This window comes from Euprymna scolopes, chromosome 43, assembly GCF_053919585.1.
Source record: "Euprymna scolopes isolate OS-2025 chromosome 43, ASM5391958v1, whole genome shotgun sequence".
Lineage (NCBI taxonomy): Eukaryota > Metazoa > Mollusca > Cephalopoda > Sepiida > Sepiolidae > Euprymna > Euprymna scolopes.
In genome coordinates, this window is record NC_136524.1 from 36922711 (window position 1) to 36938854 (window position 16144).

The following is a 16144-nucleotide window of genomic DNA, read 5'->3' on the forward strand; positions in this document are numbered from 1 at the left end:
CACACACACACACACACACACACACACACACACACACACACATGATATAAACTGGCCATAGGGGAGACAACCAAGCAAAAAAAAAAAAAAAAAAAAACTAAGCAAAATTCATCTCAAAACAGCAAAACTAAAGCTAGCTTGCCAGGACACTGTATATATACAAATATAGGTAAACTTGGGGATTATTTTATTGGCTTGAAAATATAGGTTGTCTTTTACCAATTGTCATAAAATTTTAACCACAGAATAATATTATAATCTTCAAAAAGCCTGCAAATTTTTATGTAGTTTTATCCCATAGAACCAAAGATATGAGCATTTAAATATTCAACGTTTTTCTTTTACCAATTTAGTAACCCCCAAATGGGGAGCGGCATATATATAGTTTTTAAAAATATTATTATCCGCTGACATGTGTTTCGTCGTCTACGACTCATCAGAGTGGCTGAATCTAGTAAGATTTGAAATTGGGACCCCATGGAAAGTAGCCTTAAACCTCTACCACTGTCTCATCTCGCGCGACTGCTGGATATCACGATTTTTTTATATAGATGTTATTTATTTGTTTTTGTTCGCGATACTTTTTTTAATAAATTCAATTATTTATACGCAAATGCATTTTTACCTAAATGCGAGTTGGGAATAATTTTCCCTTTAACCAATGTGGTAACCACAAATGAGGAGCGGCATATATATTGTCTTTTAAATATAATTATCCACTGATACATGTTTCGTTGTCTATGACTCATCAGAGTGGTTGAATCTAACAAGATTCGAAATTGCGCGAGATTGGACAGTGGTAGAGGTTAAGGCTTCTTTTCATGAGGTCTTGATTTTGAATCTCACTAGATTCAGTCACTCTGATGAGTCATAGACGAAGGATCGTGTGTCAGGGGATAATTATATTTTAAAAATAATATATATGCCGCTCCCCATGCATTGGAGGTACCAAATTGGTAAAAGGGAAAATTATTCCCAACTCGCATTAGCGACTAGTGATCAGAATTTAACAAATGAAGGCTCGTTGGAAAGGTAATGACCTGAATTGTGAAGTAAGCCATGTAACATTTGCCCTTAAACGTACACATTAAGGGGATTTTTTTTACAGCCATAAAATGTTTTGTTAAAGGTACAACTTTAAAATTACCACTATTTTAGGTTTTTGAGGGTGCTGAAAACGAAAATAACGTTTAATATTTCAGGAAACCAGTAGTTTCCAAAATATAAAGAAATTATAGTTCAAAAATGTCGGGGGATTACTTTTCTCTATCAATTTAACATAAATTGAGAACCTTCTTTATGACCACTTTTTTTTTAGGGGGGGGGTATATTATTTTTTTTTTTAGGGGTAGCATTTATCGTGGCCTGGTAGACGAACATAAAACCTACCTTAAAAAACTTGCTTTCTATAGATTTTCAGATGTGCTGAAAACGAATATTGCATTAAAATTTTCGGCAAATAAGTATTTTTCTGGGTATTACGTAAAAATATGCGTACACTTGCACATGCAACAATGTTCACAATTATAACAAAAAGAATTACATTACTTATTACCCGGAAAAATACTTATTTGCAAAAAATTTAAATGCGATATTCGTTTTCGTCACACCTGAAAACCTATGGGCAAAATTTTTTTTTAAGGTAGGTTTTGTGTTGGTCTACCAGTTATTTCCAAATAACAACCACCCCTAAAAAAATAACAGCTGTGGAAATTTTTTTAAAAAGCAAAATCAAATAAACAGTAATAAAAGGAATTGTTGTTGGCATAGGCGCAAATTTTTCCTATTCCAATACCGATTCCAATACCCTCAAAAGTTCTGATTTTTTTTCTATTTCTGACTCCGATTCCGATTAATCGTCCCAACATTATATATATATATATATATATATATATATATATATATATATATATATATATATATATCCTCAAAACCTCAAAACCTCTAGCCTAATGGAGGGGAGACTAAAAGTTGTTATGGTTTCAAATAATTTGAAATAACAGTAAGGGGAGACTTGTTTCCAAATATTTCTCATATGTTATATCTCCCCTCTTTGGCTTTCATACATAAAGTAAATCTCACAGTGTATAAAGATTATTTGATACTGGAGATATTCATAATCGTACACTATTTCCAAAAGAGGGAGATATAACATATGAGAAATATTTGGAATCATTAATCGTCCCAACATTATATATATATATATATATATATATATACATATATATATATATATATATATATATATATATATATATATATATATATATATATATATATATATATATATATATATTCATCACATAAAATATGTGCTGCAATCTACTTGCCACAAGTATAATTTTCATACTAGTACTAAACTCTATTTTTCTCGCATATTGAGCACTATTGAAATAAAGATCCTGATCTGGCATCAATTGAAATGAATGGTCTAGGGGAAGCTCCATGTTTTGATAAGCTTCTGGGCTTGACCTTTACTCCTGACCTGAAATGGAACACGTACATCAAGTCTGTTGCCATCAAGTCTGTTGGAAAAATAGTAGGATCCTTTTACCGCTCCAGAAGATATCTCACTACTGATGCAATTCTCTATCTATATAAAAGCCAAGTACGTCCAAGGATGGAGTACTGTTGCCACATCTGGGCAGGAGCTGCTAAAAACAGTCTATCCTGCCTTGACAGAGTACAAAATAGGCTTTGTAGCTTAGTGGGGGATGCCCTTTTCTCTTCCCTGAAACCTCTTTCCCACAGTAAAGACGTTACGAGCCTGTCTATTTTATCGTTACTTCCATGGCAAGTGCTCGTCTGAGCTCCAATCCCTGGTCCCCCCCTTGCCAATCTTTCACGAAAAACACCCATCTAGCTGAAACCACTGTCAAAAATTTTCCCCACTCTTTATCTGTGCCAAAACTAAAACGTAGATTCCATGAACAAAGCTTCTTTCTTAGAAGTGCACGTCTGTGGAACTCTGTTCCGTCTGCCTGTTTCCCACCTGACTACAATCTGGATGTCTTCAAGTCCAACATAAACAAATTCTTGATGAACTGCCCCCTTAAGTAAGACACTTTATCAAATCTCCAATACTAACGTGCTGTACACGCAATAACCCTTATCCCCGAGTGGCTTCTGGGCCTTTATAAGTGGTCACCACCTTGTAAAAAATAAATAAATAAAGACTGTAATGTAATGTATTACACTATTTCATAATATCAAATGTGCACATGCATCAAACAGTAAATTATGGGTGTGTCTGCAATTACTGGAAACTCTTTTGCATATTAAAGAGACTTTATTACAAAAATATTTTTTTCAGCTATTATTAGTAGCACGCACACACACACACACACACACACACACACATATATTTTATCTATCTATCTATCTATCTATATATATATATATATATATATATAGTCTTTGAAGTTTTTAACCTTTAAAACTATACAAAAAAAATATTTTTTATCATTCGTTAGAAAACCATCCAGTCAGTAAGTCATTTAATCACCTGCAATCACTGCATCAACTCGCTCTCGAATTTACTATAGTACTAATAATTTATTTTTTAAGGGATCATCAGTTGTTTACCATGAAACACTGTTTCGGGGATTTAAAAACAAAACAGTATATTACATCATGGCTCCCCAGCAGTGTTGATCAAACACCACCACCCTTAATCTTAGGAAGAAGACGTTACAAATATTTGATCCAATTTCCTATTCTTAATTGCAATTACTAACCTTTATATATACTAACCTATATATATATATACTCTTTATTTGTTATTACATAAGCAGTAATATGTTACTACACAGTCATGAGCATGTTTCAGTCAGTTATCAGTAGGGCTGTGATAACAGCATATTATTTTCATTATTTTGACCCTTGAGTATATATCCGTTAATATCTTATATGTTTTTATATAGACGGATGTGGTTCTCGGTTGATTAAGTGTGTCTAACTGTGTCGGATATATACCCGAAAGTCAAAAGAATGAAAAGAATATTCTATTGTCACTGCCCTAGTGATCAGTAACTAGAGACTTCTTCAGGCGACACAGCTTATACGAAAGCAAAGTTTGCAATGAAAAATACGGTCTTTCTCATCACAGGGAGTTAGTATCAGGAGGTTCCATAAAATGTTGGGTAAAATAAGATTTGGTTGTATGTAAATAAGATCCGATAGCAGTGCAGATTTGAGTCTGTGTTTAGATATAGGAATGAATGGGAAAGGATTGGGGGGGGGTAAATATCGAGATAGAGGAAGACTAGAAGAATAGTATTTGTATATGCATCATGGCCGACTTCAATCTTAAACATACTAGTGCGTATAGGTTCAATCAGTAGAGGTATGTGGATTTGACATACCTTTGCTAAAAGGCGTTTCAGATTTAATCGGAGTTATTGAGTTATAAAAATGCTTTTAATTTGACTAGAACTTTTAGGGGGTCACAATATTATGGTGAAAGAGTTCTGGTGTTCACTAGATCAAAGTGTAGTATCTGTTCTTCAGATGCTGCACTTCTATTTCTTGTTCTCTTTCGGTGGAGGAGAAATCCTTCACGACTGAGACAATTTTTATTTTTGTACCTTTTCTCCACGTTAAAAAACGACCCTGGTGTCTAACTCTGTCCCGTGGGGAGGCATAGTAAATAGGTACAAGCGGTTAAACTGTGTGTGCGCTCTCTGCTCAATGGCAGAAATGTCTGGCTTACATAGGGCCAGATGTATCCATATTATTATGAATATAAGGGTGTTAACTAGCCCAGAACACCCTCTCGAAAGATTTATTTCCCTGAAATATAATTTTCTTTCCAGGGTTGATCTTCAAGGGGTCCGTCAGTTTCCTTTTTTCTGCTGGAACGATGTATTTCCTTTATTATTCCTAATAATCATAAATGACCTCCCTGATAAAATTGTTTCCGAGATGGGTACATTTGCTGATAACACCACCCTCTATAACAGGCATGAGGGGAAAACAAATGAACACATATCCAAGGAAATGGCAGAAACATTAGAGGATGACCTCCAATCTGTAGTAGAATGGGGACAAAAATGGATGGTCACATTCAATGCTGCCAAGACTAAGCTTGTTTCCTTCAATAATTACAAGAAACCTTCTCTACCACCAATAGAAATGGGCAAGAACACACTGCCTGAAAGTACTTCCTTTAAACTCCTTGGCCTAACGTTTACAGGGAACATGAACTGGAATATATACATTGAGAGCATTGCCAAGTCTGCTGCAAAGAAGGTGGGCTCTCTCTACCGTGCCAGAAAATTACTTGCACCTGAAAGTATCCGGTACCTCTATAAGGCAACCATTTGCCCATGTATGGAGTATTGTTGTCACATTGGGCTGGTGCATCTGCTGCTTGTTTCTCACTCCTGAATAAGGTTCAAAAGATAGTCGCCAACCTGATAGCTTCTAAACTGTCATCTAGGCTTCAACCTCTGTCCCATGGTCGAAATGTTGCATCCCTCTGTCTGTTCTACAAATACTTTAATGGTGAATGCTCTGACGAACTGCAATCACTTGTACCTCCTCGACATGACTACCCCCGACAAACCCGACAAGCATCTAAGTCCCACCCCTTTACAGTAGAGATCTCTAGGTGTAAGTAAGCCTTTTACTCCAATAGTTTCTTCCCAAAAACTGCAAGTTTTTGGAACTCCCTTCCGGGATACTGCTTTTCCAACTGTACTGATATGCAGAAGTTCAAGTGTAATGTGAACATCTCCCTTCATAATGCCCCCGCAAATTATGTCCCTGATAGTAGCTCCCTACTTCAAAGTGACACTTGCCTTGTTTGGGGTGAAAATTGAATAAATAAATTTAAAAAATTCGGTACTAGTTTGAGGGGGTTCCAGGTCAAATGCGTCATACAGTAGGCCCAACGTTTCTTCTTCTGGTGAAGTTTCACTTAACTTATTCGAAGCGCGTTTGCATATCTGGTTCAAGTGTTTCTTATGCGTGGAATGTGGTCCTTCCACCATGTAGACCATACATCCAATCATGTTCTTGATTGTTCCTTGCTCCCAGAAGGTATTATTATCTTTGCCAGCTTTAGGCGATGGGCTAAATTAAATTGGTGGCGCTTTAGCAGCTAGTGCACATCCTCTGCATGCTTCCACCTTTTCTTCAATATCCTTGTTCATATTTTTCCAGTACACGTATGAACGCATTAAACTTTTCATTCTGGTGGCGCCAGAGGGTCCTGTGTGAAAATCCTTTGAGATTTTTTTTTTTTTTTTTTTGAGAGTTGCTGGAACAACTACTCTCTCCCGATATAATACTACCTATTCGCATGTTAAGAAAACCTCTGCTATTTGTTCATCAGTCTGCAGTTTTTCCTTACTTTCTCTTATAAAATCGTCGCTTTCGGCTTCTTTCCTTACATCATCCAGGAAGTTCTTTCACAGTGTTGCATAGGATCAAACTATAATCCCTCTCTGATCATAGTAATGCGATCACCCAATCTTCGAGTGGTTCACCATTCCGAGATAGCTCACCTGTGTGTCCTAATTTCTTTGACGGATGGAACTCCATATAAAAGTTGTAATTTAATAAGATTGTTTCCCATCATTGGAGGCTATTTGCTATATGTGTAGGCAACCCTTTCTTTGAGTCAAAGAAAGAGATCAGTGGCTTGTGGTTCGTTTGAAGTTTGAAATGTCGTCCATGGAAAAATCTGTGAAATCTTGTTATCATGAAAATGATGCTTAAAGATTCTTTCTGTCTCTGGGAATTATTCCTTTCTGTAGGTAGTAGAGTTCTCGATGCATGTGCTATTGGTTTCGTAGAACCGTCGGGCATTTTATACATGGTACCCACGCTGATTCTAGTTCCAAACCTTGTCCTTCCTCAGTAGTTCATTTAAAGGTGCACGCAAAATGTGCATATTGGGAATGAAGGCTTGATAGTCATTAAAAAAACTTGCAATGTTGTTATGTCGTGTGACTCAGACATATTTGTTATTGCTATGGACCTTTCTGGATTGGGCTGTCTACCATTCCTATCTATTATCTGCCCGAGGTATTTTATTTGGTCAAGGGAAAATTCACATTTGGTGTCTTTAAGTGTGAAGCCGTACTCGTTTATCTTTTCGAATATCTGGAAAATGTGATTTCTATGTTGCTCTGTAGATTCGTTTTTCATTAGAATATCATCCAGGTATCTGAGGGAAAAATCAAGGCCACTCAACATCGTGTCGATTATCCGTTGAAAGATAGCTAGTGTGACTTTGATCCCGAAAGCTGACCTATTGAACTTAAAAAGTCCATTGTGAGTGGTAATGCACAAAAGTTCTTCTGGAGGTACGCTTCACTCAGATCTATTTTTAAGAATATTTTCCTTCCATTTAGTTTCGTAAAAATTTCCTCAGATTTGGGTAGCAGGTAATGATGATGGTTGAGAAGTCTGCTATCTGATATCGTTTGATTTTTTCTTTACATACACGGTGGAGACAGCCCATTCGCTGTAGTCGACTAGGGTCAAAATTCCTTTGACGAGTCTGTCTAGTTCTACTTCAATCTTTTGTATAAAGACAAATGATACGCTGCATTTTTTTTGAAGACTGGGGTGGCATTGTCTTGTAACTTGAACTTCGCCCCCATTTTTGTACAGCAGCCTAGTTTGTCCAAAAAATCATTGAGAAATGACACTTTCAGGTCTTTCTTTACTTTTTCAGCTTCGGCTGTAAAGTTGTTCACCTTTTGACAAAAATCGCTACTGGGCGAGTCTCAGACTTTAAACACCTTGAGATTCAGTGTTTTTCCCTTTAACGTTACATTAGTGGTAACCTCACCTTCAAATCTTTTTTTTTTTCTCCAGTTATTGAACGAGCAACTTTCTTGGTTCCCATCATCTTCGGTTTTCCAATTTTGCACCAAGTATGGTGGTTTATGACGGACAAATCTGAACTACTGTCAAATCAGGACCTTAAAGTTGTCGGCTGTCAATGAGGATAGTCCGAAGTAATCACAGTGTCTATTTGCGACAGAAGCAAATGTGGTGTAATCTTGGTCTTCTTTGCGGGCCAGGTTGATGCATCTCCATCTTTTATGGAATAAGCTGATTGGTGGACAGTATAATTCCATCAAACATGTCACTGTCTCGTTAAAGGACAATTTGCTAATATGTTTAGGAATGATATAGTCCACGAACTTATTCTGCTCCACAGTTCTCAATTGTTGTAAAAAAAAAAAAAAGACGAACTGTTATCTGCTCACTCCATGACTTGCAATCAATCCTGAATCAAATCTGTGAAAATAGGCTTCAGAAGTCCACTCCTCTTCAGGACGATAGTAAAATTTGTCTAATGCTGACCAAATCGCGGTTTGTGAAAAACCATTCTAGTCTGACTTGTTGCTGTCTTTCTTCGCTATTATTAGGATATCTTACCGTGTTAAAGAGAGAGTCGGGCGCCATCTTGAATTTTTCCTTACAAATAGTTCCAATTTTTTCTTTGCCTGTGACTGCATTTCCAGTATTTCTATCGCTGAATAGCTTTCTTTCCGCTTCTCTTCCTTCTATTTCCGCTTCTCTTTCTCTTCTTTCCGTTTCTCTTTCTCTTCTCTCTTCGTCTCTTTCTCTTCTTCTCTTTCCGCTTCTCTTTTTCTTTTTTCTTCTTCTCTTTGTTTCTCCAATTCCAAAGTCCGAGTCTGCTGTAACCGTATCATTTCAACAAGTTCTTCCATTTTGAAAAAAATAAATAGACTCAAAAGACAAACCTGTGCCTAAGAAATGATAAACAGAAACCCCGCGACTTTATGGAAAAGATATTCACGAAGAAAAGAAAAATCACGTACATGTGATTTTAACAGAAAAAAATGTTAAAAAAAAAAAAAAAAAAAAAAAAAAACGAAGCATTTTGTCTCCCACAAGAATTCAGTATAATAAAACAAATTGAAATCTTTCCGTAGCAAAAACTCCAGTCGAGTATTCGCAGTATTGTCCTGAATTCTTGTAATGAATTAATGCGGGTTCAATCCTTCGTAGAGTTGATATACATTTTTCCCCTTTTCTCGTTTTATCAAGAAAACGAAAATATGCAACCTATCGACAGAGAAATTTTTGGTCACAGTAAAAAAGGTGGGGTTTTTTTTTTTTCAAATATATATGGTAAACTGAATATGGCTTCTTGTAAAGAGGAAAAATTACGATATTTGCCCAAGCGATATTTGCAAAATGGTTCAGCCCACAAGAAAAGACAGATTTCTTTTTTTCTTTTTTTTATTCTGTGTGATTAGAATAAACTGTTCACTTTTAACAAACAGTCCAAAAATAAAGGCTTTTGGATCAAGAAAAAAAGAATTCTGGAGCAATGAAAAAATGTCATTGAAGGTTAGAAATGAATTAGGTCCATTCTTTTTAGCAATAGAAAGCGTTATATTTTTTTCTACTCACAGCGTTTAGAAAAAATAAACTTTTCTCGAGGTGAGGTCGTTTTTTTTTTCTTTCTTCATCGTTGAAAACATTTTGTGGGACCACTATTTACTTTTTCAGAGAAGGTAGAAAAATACGAGTACAGAAGTTGGTTGCTTATCCAAAGGAGATCTTTGTAGGTTCTTTTTTTCGAATCCATACGTCGCCAATGTTGTGGTCATAGTTAGGGGTCATAATATTAAGGTAAAAGAGTCCTGGTGTTCACCACGAGCGGTTAAACTGCGCGTGCGCCCTCTGCTCGATGGCAGAAATGTCCGGATTTCATAGAGCCAGACAAATCCAATTCAATAGAGTAAAATAGTGAAAGTGAAAAAAAAATCAAATAATAATTCAATGAATTTTTCAATTAATCAATGAAGTTGTAAGCAACAAAAAAGAAGAATCTGAACTCTTCATGAATTATATTGAAATCCAAAAAGTCAGTAAAATTTCGACATATCAAATAATTAATGAAGTTGTACTACTTACGCTACTATATCAAACAATCAAACAAGTTGTATTTCGTAAAGTCCAAAATGATAGCAGATGATTTATGTTGGACGTTACGAGATACAACTTAATTGATTGGTACATTTTGAGATTTAATTGACTTTTACTGTTAGAAACCCACCGAATATATGTCCGCCTATGTCACGGTAACACGGTGAGTGAGTTTCTAACAGTAGTTTGTATATTTCTTTTTGTTTAAACTCGTTTCCAAAACTTACCGTGTTCAACAGCGAGTTTGCCGCCATTTTCCTTTTTCAAATATATCGATAAACACTGTATGATTTTGGAGCCGATTACACGTTTTAAAGTGAGTAAAACCACTAGAAACGTTTCCAAATAGGTAGAAAAGTGTTGCGGACCAGGATATAAAATACCCTAACTCGCTACAAGAAAAAATAATGAAACGAATTGAATGAAGGAAACAAAGAACTCAAATGCTGGAATAAAATAAACATGTCGTTTATTTTCTGTTGAGAAATGAAAGTCTTGGGTGTACACGTGTTCATTCGGCCGTTGACGACTACGCGCGTGGAAGGAAAGGGGAATGCAATAGAGAAACGCGAAGTGGCAAGCCGGCCTGTAGAAAGAGACGGTTAAGCTCAGTAGAGAGTCACGCACATGTCTGTGTTGATGGACCAAAACCGAAGGGGAGATAGAGTGAGAATGTCAATCCAGTTCATTGAGAGAGAAAGCGTATAAAGTGTACATACTGCTAGCTTTTTGCCCCACATAGTAGCAAGTGGTGTGAGGTGCCGACCAAACACCTCGGAAGGAAGGTTGGAAAAGGAAGAAGCCGCTTATGGCTCTTTCTTTTATAGGTGTTTCCGGTGTGTCTTTTGCGCATCTGTGGATTTCCTTTGAAAGGGAAGTGACGTTGTCCTTGTATGCGTACGTGTGCACGTGTGTGAGTATACACGTGAATGTGAGTGTATGTACGCGAACGTGAATATATGTACGTGTGTGGACGTGGGCGCGTATGTTTGTGTGCGCGTATGTATATGACAAGTAATACAGCTTGAAATGTGAACGTGTGTTTTTGCGTGAGACTAAAAAAGGCTCGTGCAAATATCACTAGTGTAGATGCAGTGTGTTTTATAGTAAATGTACTAAGATTTGCTGATGTTTTGACGAAGGCGTAGTCGTCTTGTTTTTGTTTATGTGTTTAAGAAAAAATCTCAATATAAAAGTCGCATATATTTGGGAGGTAAACTCTTCAATATATGTCTTTTAATGAAACCATATTTTAATATTAGTAGCGTTCGTGTATACAGCAAATAATTGAATTCCGGAACATGAGAATTATCAGAGCACAGCCAATGAGAATGGACGGAAATTTATTATTTATGCATTGGATAATGAAAAGAATATGTTATGACTATCTATCTATGACCCGGTTACGATAGGTGTAATCACATTATCTGTGGAACATGTAGAATTGGTTCCGGTGACAACTGGTAGGAGGTGGTAGGAATAAATATTTAGAGAGAATAATAGGGATACTGTCCTCTAAAGATGTTGTGGTGGTGTTACTCGTCGGATGCAATGTAGCATTTTATTTTCACGACTGAATTTGTTTAACATGGTGGTCAAAAACTACATAAGATATTGGCTATTAACCTAGATATATTGAATTTTTATGTGGCATCTGTTGTTGCAAACCTACGATACTTTGGTCCAAAGAGGAATTTTTGCAGTCATTTTATTATATATGGAGACAATTTTAATTTTTTTTTTTGTATATATCTGTATATTTTAGGGTTATTTTTTGTTTGCAATTTATTATCTCCCTTGATCAAAATAGGAATTTGAGAAGCAGAGTTATCTACGCTTACATTGATCAGGCAAGAACAGGGAAATATCCAATGGACGTTCGCTCAACGATAGACAATTGAATACATTCCCATTTTCAAAGTAATTCTTTTTTTCAGTTGTTATTTATGTAATAAATAACTACAATTGTTGAACTATACAGAATCGTTTTCATCAAATTTATTTCGCCATATTTGTGTCTTACCATTCACACAAAAAAAAGACATGCTATTTCACTGGTGACGAGGAATTGAAAAATAAACAAAACAAATTACTCTTTTCAGTTGGATGAGTGTTACCAAAATAAGTTGCAGCGTGGCATTTTAACTGCTTTAAATGAACAATGCTTAAAGAAATTGAGAGAATGATTATGGCAGTAAAATAATGATGATTTTATTTGCAAACATTAAGGATTTCGTCTATGACGAACTCCAAAGAAGTACATTCACAGACATTTTTCTGAATTAATATTCCCATAAGGATGATACTTAGAAAACATCTCTTACTGAGAAAACCTGGAGTAGACGTGATATTTATATATATATATATATATATATATATATATATATATATATATATATATATATATATATATATATATATATATATAAAAAAAAGCAAAAGAACAAAGGATGAGTTTTATGAACAATCGGAATCAAAAAAATCTAGTTCAGATTTTTGTTTCAATTTGAAGATTAATTTGCTGGTAAAACTTAGCCTTTATTTTATAAACATTTAATTCATATTAACAAAACATTGTCATTTTTTGTAGATGAAAACCAATTTTGCCTTTTATGAATCTTGAGTTTATTTTTTGCCAGAAAAGATCTCAATATATAATGAGAGTGTTCAGAGAACACAAAGAAATAAAACAGAATAAAAAATAAATAAACAATATTGGATTTAAAAGCGATAAAAACCGTGCATAAAATTTGATAAAACACCAGGCTACTTACTGAGCTGTAACGAGTTTGACCCTTATTAAAGTTTAGCCATGCTTTTATGCACGTAAAAATATTTACTAGATATTTAAATAAAAACATTCAAATGTTTAATAAATAAAAAATTAATAATAATAACAACAAATAGTACGTCCCAAATAGGGACGACTAGAATTTAATCAAAGGGCAGGTAACTCCATTAAGAGCTCACAGGGAGCGGAAAGAAATACCACAGAATCGCTAATAATATATAAAATAAATCTACATTCTTGCATTTAAAAGCGATGAAAATTGCACATATAATTTGCTAAGCTACCGTGGTGTAGTAGTGGTAAGACACCAGGCTACTTATCGAGCTATGACGAGTTTGATCCTTATCAAAAGTTTAGCCATGATGACGGCAGATGTTACCTAGAAACATGCATATCCATGGATAACTTTTATGCACGTAAAAATATTTAATAGATATTTGAATAAAAAATATTCAAATGTTTAATAAATAAAAAATATGTCTGTCTGTCTGTCTGTCTGTCTCTCTCTCTCTCTCTCTCTCTCTATATATATATATATATATATATATATATATATATAGTCATCCACATACAGTACTGTTTCGCTGTTTCACAGCTCATCAGTGCGGCTAGACAGGCAACTACCTCAATATATATATATATATATATATATATATATATATATATATATATATATATATATATATATATATAAACTCATTATATTTCTCTTAGTCTGTATGTCTATCCATTTGCCCGTTCCACTTTTTCTCAGAAACTACTTGGCTGATCTGGTTGAATTTTTTTTTATCGATCTTTGTTATGATATGACAAGGTGCAGTGAATTAAGTATTATGGTACCCATTCGATGCACCGTTAAGAATTAACAGGGGTTATTCACCACAATACTACATTTACTCGAGTTTTCTCAGAAACAAGTGGATGATCCGGATGAAATTTTGTATGGACCTTTGCTATGATAAGGGGCAGCGAACTAAGTGTTATGGTATCCGTTCGATGCACATTTTGTTTAGTCATACCTATTTCAACGTTTGTTATAATTGCCTAGTATCGACAGAGAACATTATCTACTACAGGACTTCAATCTCCACAGGATTCAGACATTCATTTCAAGACTGGACAAGGATAAAAACGTTACAGCCAAAACTCTTGCGGAGTGGCGGGATTTATTAATCACTAAACACTAGGCCATTATGATGGTACAATAATTAAGTAATTCAACTACAATTAACAGCGTCCAAGCAAACAAAGAAAGAAGACCTCTTTTTAGATAAAAAAAACTCCCTGGTCCATGAATTTTTTTATGTCCACAGATAAACAGCTAATGAAGGAAGTAAGTATATGGGTGGTTTACAACAAACGAAACCAATATCTCTTTTTTTTTTTTTTACAAGGAAGTCGTCACTTATCAAGGCCCGGAGGCCACTCAGGGATAAGGGTTATTGCGTGTACAGTAATCAATGGGATAATATCGTAGTAATCACTAGTAATGGAGATCTGATAACCTGTCTTACTTAAGGGGACGGTTCATCAGGAACTTGTTTATGTTGGACTTGAAGATATCCAAGTTGTAGTCAGGTGGGAAATGGGTAAACAGAAGAGAGTTCCACAGATGTGCAGTTCTAAGAAAGAAACGTTGTTCATGGAATTTACGTTTTGATTTAGGCACAGATAAAGAGTGGGGAAAATTATTGACAGCGGTTTCAGATAGATGGGTGTTTTTCGTAACAGATTGGCGAGGGGGGACCAGAGATTGGAACTCAGACGAGCACTTGCCATGGAAATAACGCTAAAACAACGACGGGCTCACAACGTCCCTTGTGTGGGAGAGAGATTGCAGGGAAGAGAAAAGGGGACCTCCCACTAGGCTACGAATTCTATTTTGGACTCTGTCAAGGCAGGATAGACTGTTTTTAGCAGCTTCTGCCCAGATATGGCAGCAGTACTTCATCTCTGGACGTACTTGGCTTTTATATAGATAGAGAATTGAATCAGCAGTGAGTTATCTACTGGAGCGGTAGAAGGATCCCACCATTTTTCCAGCGACCGTGATGAGATGCATTTTTTCATGCTTTTGTCAATTTAAGAAACATTAAGTGTTATGAATATCTGCAATTACTGAAATAAATAAGAATTTTGGCATTTGTATTACTGTACACATAGATTCGAAAAAGTTGTAAAAAAATAAAACAAATATATAACAAATAAATGTTATCAAAGGCCAGATAAGTTACTTTTCTACCTAACTGGAAATTTTGTAGTGCTTTTATTTAATGTAACATGTTTATTCATCTCGAAAAATATACAGTGTTTACTGATGTATTTGAAAATTAAAAATGGTGTCCGACTCTTTCTTGAACCTGGTAAGTTTGAGAAAATGAGTTAAAAATAAAAAACTAGACAAAATACTGTTAGAGACTTGTACAATATATGTTACCGTGACATAGGCTGACATATACTCGGTGGGTTTTTAACAGTATTTTGTATAGTTTTTTATTTTTAACTCAATTTTCCACTACTTACCGGGTTCAAGAGAGAGTCCAGCGCCATTTTAAAATTTCCAATACATCGGTAAACACTGCATGTTTTCCGAGCTGAATAAACATGTTACCTTAAATAAGAACACTAAAAAAAATATTCAGTTAGGTAGAAAAGTAAGTTATCTGGCCTTTGATAACATTTATTTGTTATATATTTGTTTTTTGACAACTTTTAATCTATGTGTATAGTAATACAACCCAAAAAGAGATATTTATTTAACAGTAAATGATACGGGGATAATATTATACAAACAATAACAACAACAAAAAAAGGATAGTGAGATGCGAATGACACGAGGGGGATCTAGCTTATAACAAAACGAACAGAGGAAGAAAAACAGTTTCAGTTAATGTCGAAAAACAGTGTGCAAAAGAAAGTTTAACTTACACGATCGATGTATGACATGGAGGGGGTAATCCAGATTAAAGTTCAATGAAATAATAGAATATAAGTCTTGTTGGATGAGTCGGTGCAATACCGTCTTCGAGTATTTTGGTTGTGATAGGAAAATGTTTAACACATAAGTTTGTGACAGATAGCATTTATTCCTGGGCTTCCTTTTTGACAGACGAGGAATTTCCTTTCTTTTTCCTTATTTTCCTGTTCGACCAATCCCTGCTTTCTTTTTCGTTCTCCTCCGCATTTGATTCTACTAATCGACCTCAACAACAGCTGCTGGTCAACTAACTTTGCTTGATAAAACAAAATCTGGTTAGAGAAATGGACCCCTTGCGAGCAGCGATGGGTCTTTTGCTTGCTCCCATCATAAGACCACTTTACAATGTCCAACCAAAATGGACCCGATTAAATAGTTTCTTGCACACTGTGATCTAAAAATAGACTTCATGAAATGTTTCCTTCTGAGTGTTCTTTCGTTATATGGGCCCT

At 35.3% G+C, this 16144-nt stretch overlaps 1 protein-coding gene across 1 annotated transcript in view; it reads right to left on the reverse strand.

Annotated features, from left to right (window-relative positions):
* LOC145268293 (angiopoietin-4-like) overlaps positions 1-15910 on the reverse strand; it is a 111212-nt gene extending 95302 nt beyond the window's left edge. Inside the window, exon 1 of the mRNA XM_080123700.1 lies at positions 15644-15910. The gene's annotated coding sequence lies outside the window, so the exon portion shown is untranslated. The remainder of the gene's footprint in view (positions 1-15643) is intronic.
* Positions 15911-16144: the final 234 nt, after the last annotated feature.